The following is a 15496-nucleotide window of genomic DNA, read 5'->3' on the forward strand; positions in this document are numbered from 1 at the left end:
TACATGCTAGACTGAGCCTGCCTGTCTGATCAGTCCCCAGTACAAACTCCGGGCACTGAGTTTCTAATTAGCTTCCCTGACAGGTAACACTTCATTTTGTCACAACTCATACCTGGGGGACTTGTGTATGCACTTTGTCACTCAGGTGAAAGAGGATTCATGGAAGCTTCTGTCTAGTTTCTTCTGGGCTTTACTCAAAGTACCTTTTCCCTTTGCTGATTTTGCTTTGCATCGTTTAACTTTAATAAATCATAGCCATAGTTCTGACTCTGTGCTGAGTCCTGGGAGTGCTTCTAGTGAGATCAAATTTGGGGGGAGTCTTAAAGACCCCTATCACACTAACTTAATAATTATACTGGCTAACCTGTATAATTTGTTCTAGGCACTGTTCTAAGAACGTTATATACACGAACTCATTCATTCCTCGCTCCGACTTCGTTATGGGGATACTGTTAATAACACCTCCATTTGAGGAAACCAAGGCATAGAGAAATAACTTGTCTACTTCTGGTAAGTTTCAGAGCCAGGATGGTATGCCAGAAGGCAATTATGCAGAGAACTGGAGGGAGAGAATTCAATCAATAAACCACAAACTAATTTTTGTCTGATTTAGCTCAGTGTTTGACTAATCATGGGCAATTTGAATATAAATTTTACTTATATAAAATGTTATTCCTTTATATACATATAGTGTTCTCCTATGAGAACTCTAGATTTTTACTTTCACCCATGATTTCCCCATATCTCTCAGTATTTGACTGGTAAATGATTTCCCATCAAACAGCCCATGCACCTGTGTTTTTCCCTTGTGTCCAAACAGTTATGCAAATGACAGTTTTCTTCTTAGGTTGCTCTATCAGGGCAACAGTAAGAGAAAGGAATGTTTGGGAATGTACCTTAAAACTTTTTTGATTGAGGGGTGCCTGCCTGGCTCAGCCACTCATGATCTCAGGGTTGTGAGCTCGAGCCCTACGTTAGGTGTAGAGATTACTAAAAAATAAATCTTTCAAGAGAAGAAGTAAAAAAAAAAAAAATCTTTTTTTTAATTGACTCATCTCCCTTCTACAACTTTGTCTCCAAACTAATTATTCAAATTCAGAATTTTATTTAATATTTACTCAGGAATAAAAGCAATATTTTTGTCCAAACAAAATTATTTGCTTCTGTGAGACCCAATTATCTGGTATCATGAATGATGTTCCTTTTTTAATGAATGATATTCTTGAAATTCTCTACCTTTGCGCAAGTCACTCTATTCTAAGATGTACTCCAGTGTTTTCACCCATATCATGAAGGTGGGTGAGGTGAGAAGGCAAGTTAAACAGCTTTATGTAAGTGGTGAGTTCTTAGACCACTAAGTCCAGATATCCAGAAACCAGCTTTCGGCCAAAACTTTCACAGAGGGGCCGCATGCATAGAACCTTCCAAAAACTGAACCTGAGAATGTTATGAGAAAGAGGATATTTAGAGAGTCTCATATGATCTCCCCTCAAGGTACTTACTCATTATAAAGGGACAAATAAGAACATTGTAGTGGTGAAATCTGGTGGGTTCCACCTTAACCAAGTAATCAAAGTTAGTACCACAAGTAGGAACCAAAAGCATCTGACAGATGCACTGAGTGAGACGAAAGTTTGCTTTTAAGATATTCTTACTAAAAATGCATAGCCTGAGTCCAATCAGGGATATACATCCGACAAACCCAAACTGAGGGACACTACAAAATAACTGCATGCTTCAAGAACAATAAAGAATCACTGACAGATAATTCCAGATCAAGGGAGACTAAGGAGACATGAGACAATTATATGTATTATAGGATCTTGGATTGGATCCCAGGTCTGAGAAATAAAAAATCCAATGCTACATAGGTCGTTAGTAGGATAATTGATGAAATTTGAATAATGTTGGTATCTTAGAAATCACTTTGTATCATTATTAATTTTATGATTTTGATAATTCTACCATGGTTATAGTCTTTATTTTAGGAAGTATACAGTGGAATGCTTAGGGGTAAAGAGGCTTAATGTCTTCAGTTTACTCCAAGGTGTTGTTAAAACTAACACATGTGTATGTGTGTGGACATGTGTCTGTGTGTGTGTGTACATGAGAAAGAGAGAGAGAATGACAAGGCATGCATGGTAAATGTTCACATTTAGGCAATATGGGTGAAGGATATGCAGTAATTCTTTGTACCACTTTTGCAAAGTTTTTATAAGTCTGAAATTAATTCAAAAATGAAAAAAAAAATTTTTAAATGAGGTCAGACTCAGAGAGGGCCCTAGAGTTAGAGCTAACCCCCTGGGCAGATATCACTCACACGGAGGAGGTCGTGATGTGAAACCGTTTGGTCAGTGAGCCCGGCCACACAGCTTGGCGGAAGCCTCTTGCGTTCAGGTATTCTGCCGCAGAGCTGGACAACCTCATGCGTGGATGGGACAGCAACGATCCCTGTCCGTGGGGTGCTTACATTCCAGCGGGAGAAGGCCGAAGACCCGCAACAGCATAAAGTATAGCGTGCATTAGAACGTGACAATAACTAAGGAAAACTACAAGGACATTGGAAGAAGTGTGACAAGTGTGCCAGGAGGACACTGTGGTTAATGACCTGGTGCCTGCACGTCTGGGGAGCCCTTTGGCCTCCTCCTCGGGAAACCCTCCACATTCCAGGAAGAGCTTCCATTCAGTTCAGACCCCCAGGTGACAGGACCTTTGCCAAACGATAACCACGGCCACCCAGACAGTAGGATGACTCACCTAGGTGTGACGGAAGGGTTGTTTTTTCTAGAAGTACCGGTTTTTATGTATTTGGAAGCTATGACCCAGGGCAAGAAACACAACAGTATTTCTCTGACACTAACAAGTACTGAGATTTGGTTAAAGTTATGGGTGAGTAAGACTTTCAGTTAGGTTATTTTCCAAAATCTTCTGAGAGAAATAGCCCAGCGTTTTATACTTTCAGCAACCTAACGGACCCCTTTCTAGCCCTGTGATGCTGCAGCCCACGTTCGGGACCACTTGACCCTCTAAACAGGTCACGTTCACCCATAGGTCCTGGGACCACTCATCTTTGCAGGAAGGAAGCCCCAGTTTAGTTGTTCTGGTGACTCAACATCAGTTCAATCTCATTGTACCCAGGTTAAGTGACTGAATCTTTGTCTTTTTCTTAGACCTTGTACCAAAAGTCTTCCCACTCAGCCTTACTCAAGGGCTTGGAGGTCTGTCTGTGCATGAGGGACAGAGTGGTCTGCTCCTGTTCCTTGCTGACTTAACAGCCACAGGAATACTATTTATTAAGTGCTTAGTGTGTGCCAGATACTGCATTAAAGTCCTCTGTTCTCTGATATGAGCATCTTATTATCCTTGTTTGGTACTCAAGGAAGGAAGACCTGGAGAGCATGAGTTGGCCATGGATGCCATAAGGTTGGATTTAAACCCAGCGGTCCACTCCAGAACCAGAGCATGTTCCTGATGCTAACTTCAGCATGCCTCATGTGTTCTAGTTTGTCTTTTCCCCAGCTCTGTCGATTTCCTGCTTCACTCACTCTTTGCTAGATTTACACAGATGTCCACATGTGGTTGCTCTTCTTTCTCTTGGGCTATCTTGCTTTGTTCGAAGCTGGGATCCCCCCGCCCCTGCCTGGGCCTGTTCCCCAGCACTCTATCCACTCCCAATTTCTCTTTGAGGCTTTCCACAGAACTTCTTAAACACAGCATGAGGAATCACAATCCTAGAACCAATTTCTTCTCTCTCCAACCTTATAACTATATGAACTAGGCAAGTCAATCATTCTTTTTATCTAAAATATGAGGGTGATACTAGCTTGCCAGGGGAAAGTAAGACTCAAAGAAGTGAAGTTAGATGGTATACGTGAAAGTAGCCACCGTGGTTCCTGATGTCATCGAATTTTTTATCTCTGTTTATAATCCAGTGTGTGTTTCTGTGTGTGTGTGCGTGTGTGTGTGTGCGTGTGTGTGTGTGTGTTTAATCTCTACTTGATGCTTAAAAATTTGCACTTATATATTTGTAATAGATGTGTCTGTAATGGGACTGTTATGTTACCTATTACCACGTGTATGTTACAGGAACACATTTCTCCCCCAGCTCATAATGATTTTGTGGGCAATTTTAAGAATTTAAGAATGCTTGGCTACCACAGTGGTTCCCAGCCAGCTTTCTCTACTAGCACATCAGGAAGATGCCAACATACTTCATCGGGAGTAGTGACTCATCTTCCAGGAATTATTCTCAACACTGGGAGGGCAGGCAACTCCAAGAGGGCGTTTTACCATTTCTGTTGGGATGGGATATAATTTGAAACATACCTCTTTCTGGACATTCCTGGTGTGCTCCTCAATGAGAGAGAGCAGACATTTCTTTTTTCTTTTTTCTTTTCTTTTCTTTTCTTTTCTTTTCTTTTCTTTTCTTTTCTTTTCTTTCTTTTTCCTTTTTCTTTTCTTTTCTTTTCTTTCTTTTCTTTTCTTTCTTTTAAAAATTTTATTTATTTGAGAGAGAGCACAAGCAGGGTAAGTGGCAGAGGGAGAGGGAGAAGCAGACTCCACACCGAGTAGGGAGCCCAATGTGGGGCTCGATCCCAAGACCCTGGGAACATGACCTGAGTCAAAGGCAGACACTTAACTGACTGAGCCACCCAGGAGCCCCAAGAGCAGACATTTCTCCTCCTGAAAGAATTAATCGAAATCCAAATGGGAGGGGGTACAATTTGAAAAGTCTTTGAGTTATTTTGATACTGCCTCCATACCCATACATATGCTCTCTAGGAGTGGGGTTCACCCTGGATGGTTAAAAAATCATTATGGTAATCCTTTGCACAAATATATGTGTGTGTGTGTATACATATGTGTGTGTGTGTATATGTGTGTGTGTATATATATATATATATATACACACACACATATACACACAGCAGCTGAAAATTTTTCATTCTATCATCTGCATGATAAATGAGTGTCCAAATTATGTCAACTGAGTGTTGAAATGACTACACGAGTTATATGTAGTTTCATTTTAAAATCATGTCTTTGATATCTTGGCACTCCAGTAATGTATTCCCTTCCTAAAACCATTTTACGATCAACTTATTCTAATTAATTTTCAGAAAGGAGTTCATGGGTATTTATTTATTTATTTATTTATTTATTTATTTATTTATTTAACTTTTCTACCTAGAGAGTAACTAATAAGGTTCTATGAAACTATCAAAAACAGTATGTGGTCTGGTCACACAGGAGAATAATTTACTTCTCTACCAGTTTAAATGCCATATACATATGCATATATCTTTTTTACTTAAGATGGATTGATTCCATATATAGCATATGCATACAATATTCTAGCGTGTGTGAAAATACATGGCATGGTATCCGGCATGAAGCAACATCAAATAAATACGATCTCTTTTCTCCCTTCCATAAATGGGACTGGAGGAGAGTAATTAAGAATGTTGTAAATATGGTTCTGTGCTCGTAATTCCAGAAAAGAACTGGGCAGTATGTTCAGTAGTCTTCAGAATGCCTGATAAATAGAGATGATGGTGAAGGAGGAAGCGGGATGACTAAAGACTGTGGGAAGCTGAGGAGAAATCCAAGATAAGGTACGTGTGGAAGAACAGCCAACCTCAGGCCACACAGATAATTCAGAATGCTCATCCCCCTTCACCTTTAACCGAGACCTAGAAGACGTGAGAAAAATAGACTTTCTGAGCATCTCCTACATGCCAGGCTCTGTTAGACACTTTTCTTACCTTGTCTCTTTTAACCCCCGTAAGAATCTTAGGAAGTAGGCATGATCAAGTTCATTCGTGGGAGAGAAAATAGGGTCCAGAGAGGGTAGGGGACTATGTATTCAAGCACGTACACCCACAGAGGGGCAGTGTTGGAGTGCCGGTGTGGTGCGTCCGTGTTAAAAATCCCAAGTTCTTGCTCAGCCTGTTCTGCCAAGGCACCTCGCTGAGCCTGCACGCCTCAGTAGGGGTGGTGAGGAAGAGCACAGCCAATTTAGCCTCAGTGGTGGATTATAGACATGCCAAAGATACACACAGTCCAAAGGGCAGAACTCCTGATCCGTCGGTTTTATCTCCAAGTTCATAATATACTCTCTAGGCAAATACCTGCTAAGCACAGAGGTTCTCTCCAGTTCCAGCCTTGAAATCCGTGCTTACAATTTTTTTTCGGCCCTGGGTGACCCTTGCATGAGTCAGCAGCCTTTAGGCTGGGGTCAATCATAAGGATCCTGGTTCCATGCTCCTTCTGATTTGCCTAAAATGCCTCACTATAACCGATTCTGACCCTCCACTCTGGAAGGACAGGCATCTGGCCAGCTGTCCATCATGGCATCTTCTGACAACACTTGATCCAAGTGAAGACCTTTTCCACTTCTCCCTTTGTGCCATGTTGACTTCTGCGGGTGGTCACAACATTTTCTTTTCATGGTTAAATCCATGCAGAGTTCCCTGCACACGTCCCCATGTGTCATCTATTTCTAAAGACTGCTGTGATTCTTTTTTGAAATCCATAATATTGTCGAACCCTCCCTGAACATGATAAGCAGCCATTTTATACTTACTTGCTTGAGCACAAAAGTTAAAAGATGAGAAAACAGAAGTGATGAAGAAACTGCGTCAGTAATTGATAACGATACCATAGTGCATATAATGGTATGCAGAAACTGAAATGTGCATGCATCCATATATCCGTTTCCTAATGGTGTTGTAACAAATTACCACGAACTTACTGGTTTAAAACAACCCAGATGTATTCTCTTACTGATTCTGGAGGTCAGAAGTCTAAAATTTTTTTAACGGGGCTGCATTTCTTCTGGAAACCCAAGGTGAGCATCCAGGTCCTTTTTGATCTTTTTCCGGTTCTAGAACGTGCACGCACTCCTTGGCTCAGTGCATTGCTTCACTCTGACCTCCGCTTCTGTTGTCACATCCCAGTCTCTGACCCTGACCTCCTGTCTCTCTCCAATAAGTAACTTTATGATTACATTGGGCCACCGCAGATAATCCAGGATAATTTCCACATCTCAAGATCCTTATCTTGACTACACTTGCAAAGTCCTTTTGCTATATACGGTATCATATTCTGAGGATTAGAATGTGGATATTTTGAAGGAGCAATTATTCCACCCAAAACAATTAAGGGAAAGAAAACTAGAGCATTAAACTGGTATAAAGACGACTAAATAAGGAAGCCAAAAGTGCAGGCTCCATTAACACCCAACGGTGATGCCGCTATAGCGTTGTAGCGGAAAAGCATTTTTGGTGAAATGTGAACTGCACAGCATAAGGAGTTCAGATTGTGTTTGCTCAAGTTGGATCAGACTAATTAAAATATTCCCACCATGAGCTTCTTCGTGAGGAATTTGATGACAGAAGCCGAACTTGAAGTGTTTGATTTGTGGCTCATGTACCATTATTATGAGCTAAAATAACATATATGTCCATTCATCACACTCACCTACACACACATATGTACACACAGGAACACATATGTACCTAAAACATGCAATTAACGTGTACGTGTTACATGAGTTAGGAATGTTCGAAACAGAAATGAAACTTCAAGGACTTTCTGAATAGTCTCCACCTAAAAAAGGTATCATCAACTCTATGTTCTTTTGATACAAACACTATCTTACATTGCATCTGAAAACAAAGGAGCTGCAGCCTTACACATGTTCTAGCATATTCTGTCTACCTGCAGTCTCACGTGTTCACTGCTCCTGATTTACCAGCAGGGGGTCTGGTGGATGCACATGTAACCCAGCGGACAATGCAATGTCATCAGGAACACTGGGCATTTACACTCTTTTAGTGGCCTGGTATTCATTATTCAAGTCGATGACCATGTATGCACGAAAACCTTCCGTCCATTTCTAAGGGTTGTGATCGATAAGCGGGGTGGGGGGGAGAGGGAAAATAAATGTGCCATTTTTTTAGAATGTGGCATATAAATACCTGAAACCAGAATTTCATAACAAAAGGGCAAGCTAACCTTACTAAATGCTGATTACACAGTGTATAATAGAAAAGGAAATAAAAGCGTTTTATAAAATGTATCAAATCCTAAGAGTGCTGTTAAACTCATTAAAGAAAAAATGAAGTTAGAGAAACTGGTCTTATTTTTTTTCACTCCCAGTAGAGTTCATTTCTACTTCAACAACTAAGCCAAGGTCACATTTAACTCACTTCAATTTCACCCAGTGCACAAGCTAATGTCAATAGTACAGCTGCCATGCAGAGCTAAAGACTGATGGTTAGACAAAGCCATTTACACAAGGCTGGGTCTTTCATCTTCTCGCAGCCAGTGACATAAGAAAGCACTGAGGTTATTCTCAACTAGAGACGAAAACTGGCGTATTAGAAAGAATGTTATTCTCCTTAGCTGTCACACAAAGGATCTGAAGAAATGTAGAAATGTTTTTTTTTCCTCCCCCCACTCTGGTCATCTGGGGAGATCACAAAGTGACTCTAATAGCCTTCACTCTGAAATTTTCACATGGTTTAAGTGATTGCCAAGTCTGATATTTTCCATTTACACTTCATTGCCATCAGAAAAAGAAAAAAAAATCAATATACCTACCTATTCAAGTGTGTCACAGGATGAGCTTATAAAAGAAGACATCAGTCTTTTTAGGGCATGAAAAATATACTTATTCAAATATATCTTATTTAAAATGACATAAATTGCAGTGGTTAGTCAAGATTCGATTTCCTCTAAAATATAAGATTTAAAATATTCCTTGACTTGCCAGGAATCGGAATCCTTCAGATTGTTGATATATACAGATGTACTTGTTTTCTGATGTAAGTCATTCTGACTGTATTTTATTTTAGTGCATTAGTGACCACATTTATTAATTTCATAGGAACTAAAGCATCACATTTTATGAGACCGCACAAGGTAGTACTTTTTTTTTTTCTTCTCCGGAAATAATGTTATTTTCAACCGTACTTTTCCATTGTATGGTTTCTTGCACTTTTAGCTTTCTTAGAAAAAAAATGAGGATGTTTCTTTAGATTATTCTAATAATATTTTACATTAAGAATCTATTCTTTCTTAACTTGTTTTAACTATTAAACTTCTTTATGCAGAAAAGGCGTAATGAGTTCGGTGTAACATTTCAAATGCTTTTGTTCAAATCAGAGGTAATTTTAACTGTCAAAGGAACATCCATGTCAGATTGGTCTTTCAATTAAAAGAAGTCTCATGTCAAGTTTGAGTGCAAGGACTGTGTGTTATATACATGCTCTGGGTTGCAGATATTTAGAATTACTCCATTTCCATGTTTTGTTTTGTTTTTTCTTCAATATGGTGCCGAAGGGAGAGTATTGGTGGCTTGCTCCAGATTTCCTGAGTGCGTCCACTGCTCGGGGATCTCACTGTATGGGCACAGCATTGTTGTTTCAGGAAACCAAGAAGACCTATACATACCATGCTTTCGAGTTTAGACATTGTATTCAAATGCCACCTGTCAAGGAGTTCTGAAACAGTCATGGGATCTTCACCTGCCCACTGTGACACGGCCAACCCACAGAGCGGCAGGCTTTCGTATCTGTTTATCTATCGTATCTGCTCCTCGGCCCCCCAGCCCCAAGACAGAGATGGCGAAGCAACCCCCCTAAAAGAAGAAAGAAGAAAGAAACAGCAACATTTCGTGTCTGGGGTCACTCTCGGACTCAGTTCCCTACGTGGCAATACAACACACTAACAATTTGAGTTACTGGGCCGTCCCCCACAGTTACAAGTATTTCAAGGTCAATTTATCAATTTAACAGCTTCATCTTCTTAATCACTAAACTTCTGTCTCTTTGAGCTTGTGCTGAAAGACTGTGGCTGCTAATTAAAATGGAGCTTTACTAGCAAGTACACAAATTAGATCCTGTCAGTAAGTTTATTCTAACTATTGGTCATTTCTAAATGCCTTTTTAATCCCCTAATTTTTACATTAAAATTCAAAAGCCTAACAATCTTAATCACCCCTACATCAAATTCATCATTAAGAACAGGAAGCCAGATGGTATAATTTTGATTTACCGGACTTCAGCGTGAATTAATGTACTGAGTGCCGATAATGAATACATCAAACCTGATATTGCAGAAACCTATGAATCTGGCATGTGAAATTAATAACACACTCTGCACAATGAAAGCATGTAAGCTCATATAAAACTGAGGAGTAATGGGCCCTTTTATTTTAAATGGTCTTTATTAGCCTTCCGTTTTGACTCTTAAGAAAAAGATGAGCATTTTGTTTAGGAGTGTACTTGCCCATTGTACAACGATTTTTCCCCAATGTAACACAACATGAGCAAAATTAGGATGATTAATAACAAAGCTTGTCTAGAGAAATTTGCTCGAAGGGTTCTCAGAATAGCAGCTAGCTCTGCATTTATTTGGGGAATTGTACATATTAGAGAGGGTTGGGAAATTTCTGTGAAACATCGTGGCCTATAAAATATTACTGTTTTCTTATATCCGGACCAACTTTTGGTAATATATATATATATATATATATATATGCCTGAGAACCACTCTTGTAGAGTAAACTTTTTCTTTTCAAACAGACGTATACTCCTTTATCCCCTGCTGTTTCATTACTGCTGAAGGTGTGCTCTTTCATAGCCAGGAATGAGACAGAATCCGGATCCAGTCATGCAAGTCACGTGTGCAAAAGGATGCTCATAATGGGTCATCCCAGAGAGGTGCTCACCACATAGAAATTATCGACGTCTGAAGTAAGTTGAAGCTGCTGTTTTGTGACAATATTTATTAATGTCTCTGCTAATGCCTTTACAGATTTTCATTAAATATATTTTTAGCGTTCTTGGCTTGCAGAGAATTCCCATTTTTATTCAGGATTAACAGGATTAGAGATGCAATATATTCATGAATTAAGCAAAAAATCGGTGGGGTAAATTGAGACAGAAAATATAATGTTTGGGGGCAACTTAGAGTTTGCATAAGATAAAGTGGTGTCACCTAGTAGAGCAAAAAATATGTATTATTTCCGCCTGGATTTTTTTAAAACACAGAATTTGTTAAACCACCTCGTGACTGTGGTGTGAGAAGGCCCGGGTGTTTTTCTTTCCTACGAGCAGCAGGATTACAAATCGGCTGTCCAGTAAGAGCCTGGAAATGGCCCTGTGTAATATACTTTGTAAATGAAGTCTTTTACATGTTCGAAGTGCTTCTGCTTCCTATTCCTAATACATAGCAATAGACAATGTAGAGATCCAGAAATGTGGAGGCGAACAGTCTTGGCTTCTGACTCGCCACTATCTATAATGGTATTTGAAGAAGGTGAAAATGCCTATTTTACTTTTAAAGTGGTGATAGGTGACCAGACGCGGCAGGTTAACAACCTGAGCGGCTCTCCAGTTGCACGGACCGTCGTTTTTCACTGCTCTGCAGGTGTACCAAATATTTTAGCAGCCTGCCTCCGAAATGAAGGCAGTGCCACAAATAGGATAATGTTCAAAAAAATGGCACAAACCTTACACTAAGTGCTATTTTCTCGATCACATCGCTCATTGGCTCAATCTATACTCACACTCGGCAGACAGTATAGAGGATAATTTGTATCTCTTAGAGATTCAGTGCTACGATTTATTACAGAATAGGGAAGGGATGTATTAGTTCTTTATCTTAAGGGTAGGGAAAATAAAAGCACTTTTTGGGCTCCTGATATTTATTTTTGTGACTTAGGCTTCAAAAATTGTGCGTTTTAATAAAGATTAGGCTTTTAAGAAGTACCCCCTTCAAACCTTACATCACTTTGAATGGAATAAGTCGGTTATTTCTGGCTGAAAATTTTTCTTACTCCTAAATCTCTTTAACTGAAGCTCATTTGACAAACCTATTATAAAATGAATAAATGCAGCACTGTGTGATTTGTCCACTGTCAACATGTTAACACACTTTATTTGAAGGTAGATTGATGGAGGGTGGCTGAAAGAGTTTACCCTCCTGAGTTAAAGAATAGAAAACCCTTTTTTCTTAGTTTTTTTTTCTTTTTTTTTCTTAGAAGTTCACAAGAGTAGATATACAATTATCCTCGACTTGCTGATGCAAAGGAACAGAGCATTTAGTTTCTTGTCACTGTCTCTGAAATTCCTAAAGGTACAATTAGCATTTCATTTGACATAATGTTGAAAGGTTCATAGATTGATCTTCCCTAAAATGCAGCAAGAATTTTTTGAAATGCAAATTTTGACATTTATTAACTTTTATTCCAGATCTGTTTATAGACTGTAAAACTGTGCATACATTTAACTCGAAGAAGCTAAAAGGACAATGTTTAGGTGGATACTCTGTGTTATAATAAAAGTCTATTTTATTGTTTCAACAATGAAATTTTTATTATCAGAGATTTATGATATCAGCACAGCAGTTTTTACTGCATGATTCACAGTGTTTTTATAGATGTATATTCAACAAAACAAGGAGAGAAATTGTACTGCAGTGCTCCCTCTCAGGAGTGTATTTCCCCATTGAAATAATGTCAGCGGTTTTCCACCTTCAAAGCCCTATGTTTTCAAATCAATTAACAATTCTAATTGTGCAGGAACAGTTGTTCACTTAGCTTGGCAAATGGGACAGGAAACATTATTTCCTTTCTTTGCCTAAAATGAAGACTTTAATCTTCTGAACCATATTTAACATATAAAAAACGCACAACTGAAAAGTTAGACAGTTTGAAACTCCATCACTTTGCCCGTCCGGGCTTCCTTTCCGTGTGGCCTACATTCATTTGCCGGGGCTTCCCGAAAGCTCCCTGGCAACCTGGAGCTATAACGCTTCCACCTCTCGGTGCGGACCAAGCCTCTGCAGATTCATTTAGACCCTGCTTTAATCGGATATTTATCTGGCCGGGCAGCGGGAAGAGTTATTATTTTTCGGAGGTAGCAGACCAAGCATTGGTTGTGACCCCGGTTGTGACACTCGAATGCAGATCTGTATCGGCAGGTTGCAGAGCTGACGCACCAGCGCGGAGGAGCCGGGTCTGCTGTGCCCCTTCCAGTCCTAATGTCATTTCCACTTAAAAAAATTTTTTTATTGGGATTAAAGTGCAGCTTGTAAGATATTGAACAATGCGGTTCATAAAACAAGAAACGCATGCAATCTCGTAAGACGTTATTAAATATGTACAGTTTAACCTTTTCTTTTTTACAAATGTATATTTGAGTTATAGCTCATAACGCCTGTCCATATTTATAAAACACATAAATGCTATGATTAGAGAAGGAGATCTTGAGTACCTCGCATCAATGGGAGAATATGCTTTATTATGTTTTCAATTGCTTCTGAGATATCTGAATATATACTTTCAGAAAGACGGCTTGGATTCTAGAATGATTAAAAGATCTCCAGCAAAAGAAGACTCTTTTGGATTCACTGCCCCACAGATCTTTAATTTAGGGCGCTCTCTTGGATGAGTCTCCGTGTGATTGACCTCTGGCTTGTTCTTGCATTTGAATCTTACTGTTTCCAAAGTATACACATGCTATTTTTGTCTAGGGAGGAGCCTAGAATTTCTTAATCATGTCTCCTTAAACATAATGCCAATGCAAATAAACAGGTAAGTTCTTCATTTCCCCTAAATAAAAATTAAAATATACTCTTGGTATTTTCATAAAGATCAAATGTACAAGAAATTTGTGCATAAACCAGGCCACCTGTGTGTAGACTTTGTTCTCTCAATGGAACGGCTGCGGCTGATTGAAAAGTAGGGATGCATTCCCCGGCTGATCTGATTGAACACAGAAGTGCAAAAATCACATTTTGGTCAGGTGGATTTCAAATACTCCTGAATGTAGTTCGAGGTCATCCGTGAGGTCCCTGGGGCCAACGGATACTAGAGAATTCCAAGGCAGCATAATGGATAACGTAGGACATCTCCATGTATATTTTCTCCCAAAGAACAGAAAGAGGTAATAGGAAGAGAGATTTTGTTCATGTGTCCTTTTCTCATTGTAATATAAATGAAAGCAACTTGGTACTTTAAATGTTGTTTATGTTTCTGAGAGGAAGCATTTTATTGTGTAGTCATATACTCATGTGATATGGCCACGTCTCCTCAACCTTCAAAATCTTACTCAAATGTCCACTTGTGCCTGAAGATTTCCCTTACCTCTGCCAAGTGAGAAATGAATGATCGCTCCTTCTTTCTGTATTCATATAGCAATTAAAAAAAAAAATCACCCTAATTGTCCTTATCACTTCTGTTTGTGTATGGTAGGCTGGATTACACTGTGAACGCTGAGAGGAGGCAGACTGCGTTTTCTACAACACTGTGCCCTCCACTGAGCCAGGTAGCCGGGACAGAATGGGATGCACGATAAAATGCTAAACGACCGAGTGCAGAAGCAGAACAGCACAGGGGGAATGCATAGCAGGCTTTCTCGACCTCAGCACTATTGACATTTTGGACCTGATCATTCTTTGCTGTGGGGGCTGTCCTGTGCCACACAGGACGCTTAGTCGCCTCCCCGGCCTCTACCCCCTAGATGCCACGAGGACCCCTTCCCTCAAGCCGTGACAACCAAAGAAGTCTCCAGACGTTATCAAACGTCCCCTGAGGAGCAGAATGACTGCTCCTCCCGCCCCCCTCACTCCATGTTGAGAACCACTGATACAGATGGCACCATCCACAGTGCCAAAGGAAGAGCCACTATGGTATTTCTGAAGGAAGCCGTACATTAGCGACACATGCAATCTCTGCAATACTTAGCCCTACCAAATCGCCTCATTGATTGTCCTCACACATCCTTACAGCTGTATTTTCCCTCCCCCACATCGTCTTCATAGGTTCTCATTAATTATTATGATATTCATCTTATTAATTTGCATGGGCTCATGCTAAAATATGTCCACTTTATGTTCAGGTGCTATGAGCTTTCTGCCTACATTCACTTCTCCACATGTGATTATGAGAATAGTTTCTCAACAGTAAAATGAGTTTGGCTTGGGGAGGCCATCTATGGTCAACGTTGTTCCAAGGCACATACTTCAAAGGAGAATTGAAGCGTAGCTATGAAGTTTGGCTATGCGGCTACTATGGAATTTTATAGCATTACCTACGTTTTCTCAATTTAGACCTGAGTGTGTCCATAGTGGAGAGTATTTTTAGTACTTAGAAGGGTGTTAAAGAAAGAAGAAATGGAGTAGCAAATGTAGAGATTTCAACAAAGCAATTGTATCTGGGGGAAAAAAAAACTAAAACAGAGAAAATCAGGAGGAAGGGAGAACTGGAGAAAGTCTCATCAATAAAAATTAGTCATGCTTTGTGTGTCCTCGTATTTTTTTGCAATTTCTCTCAAGCTAGAGCCACGTGCTCTCCTCATTCTCCCAGCCTACTCACAAAACCAAAGTCCTTGCCCTTGTCCCTCCTTTATAACTCTTCATCCCACTATTATTGCTATTATTACTTTACCACTCTATTTTAAAATATCATCACACCCATGCCTAC

At 39.7% G+C, this 15496-nt stretch overlaps 1 long non-coding RNA gene across 1 annotated transcript; it reads left to right on the forward strand.

Moving 5' to 3' along the window:
• Nucleotides 1-386: 386 nt before the first annotated feature.
• On the forward strand, nucleotides 387-15275 carry LOC148109347 (uncharacterized). The gene is made up of 3 exons (XR_015725857.1): nucleotides 387-510; nucleotides 10651-10763; nucleotides 14267-15275. It is a non-coding gene; the product is annotated as an uncharacterized LOC148109347 (long non-coding RNA).
• The last annotated feature ends 221 nt before the right edge of the window (nucleotides 15276-15496 follow it).

Source organism: Ursus americanus, chromosome 10, assembly GCF_024610735.1.
Source record: "Ursus americanus isolate L20-20 chromosome 10, mUrsAme1.1.p, whole genome shotgun sequence".
Lineage (NCBI taxonomy): Eukaryota > Metazoa > Chordata > Mammalia > Carnivora > Ursidae > Ursus > Ursus americanus.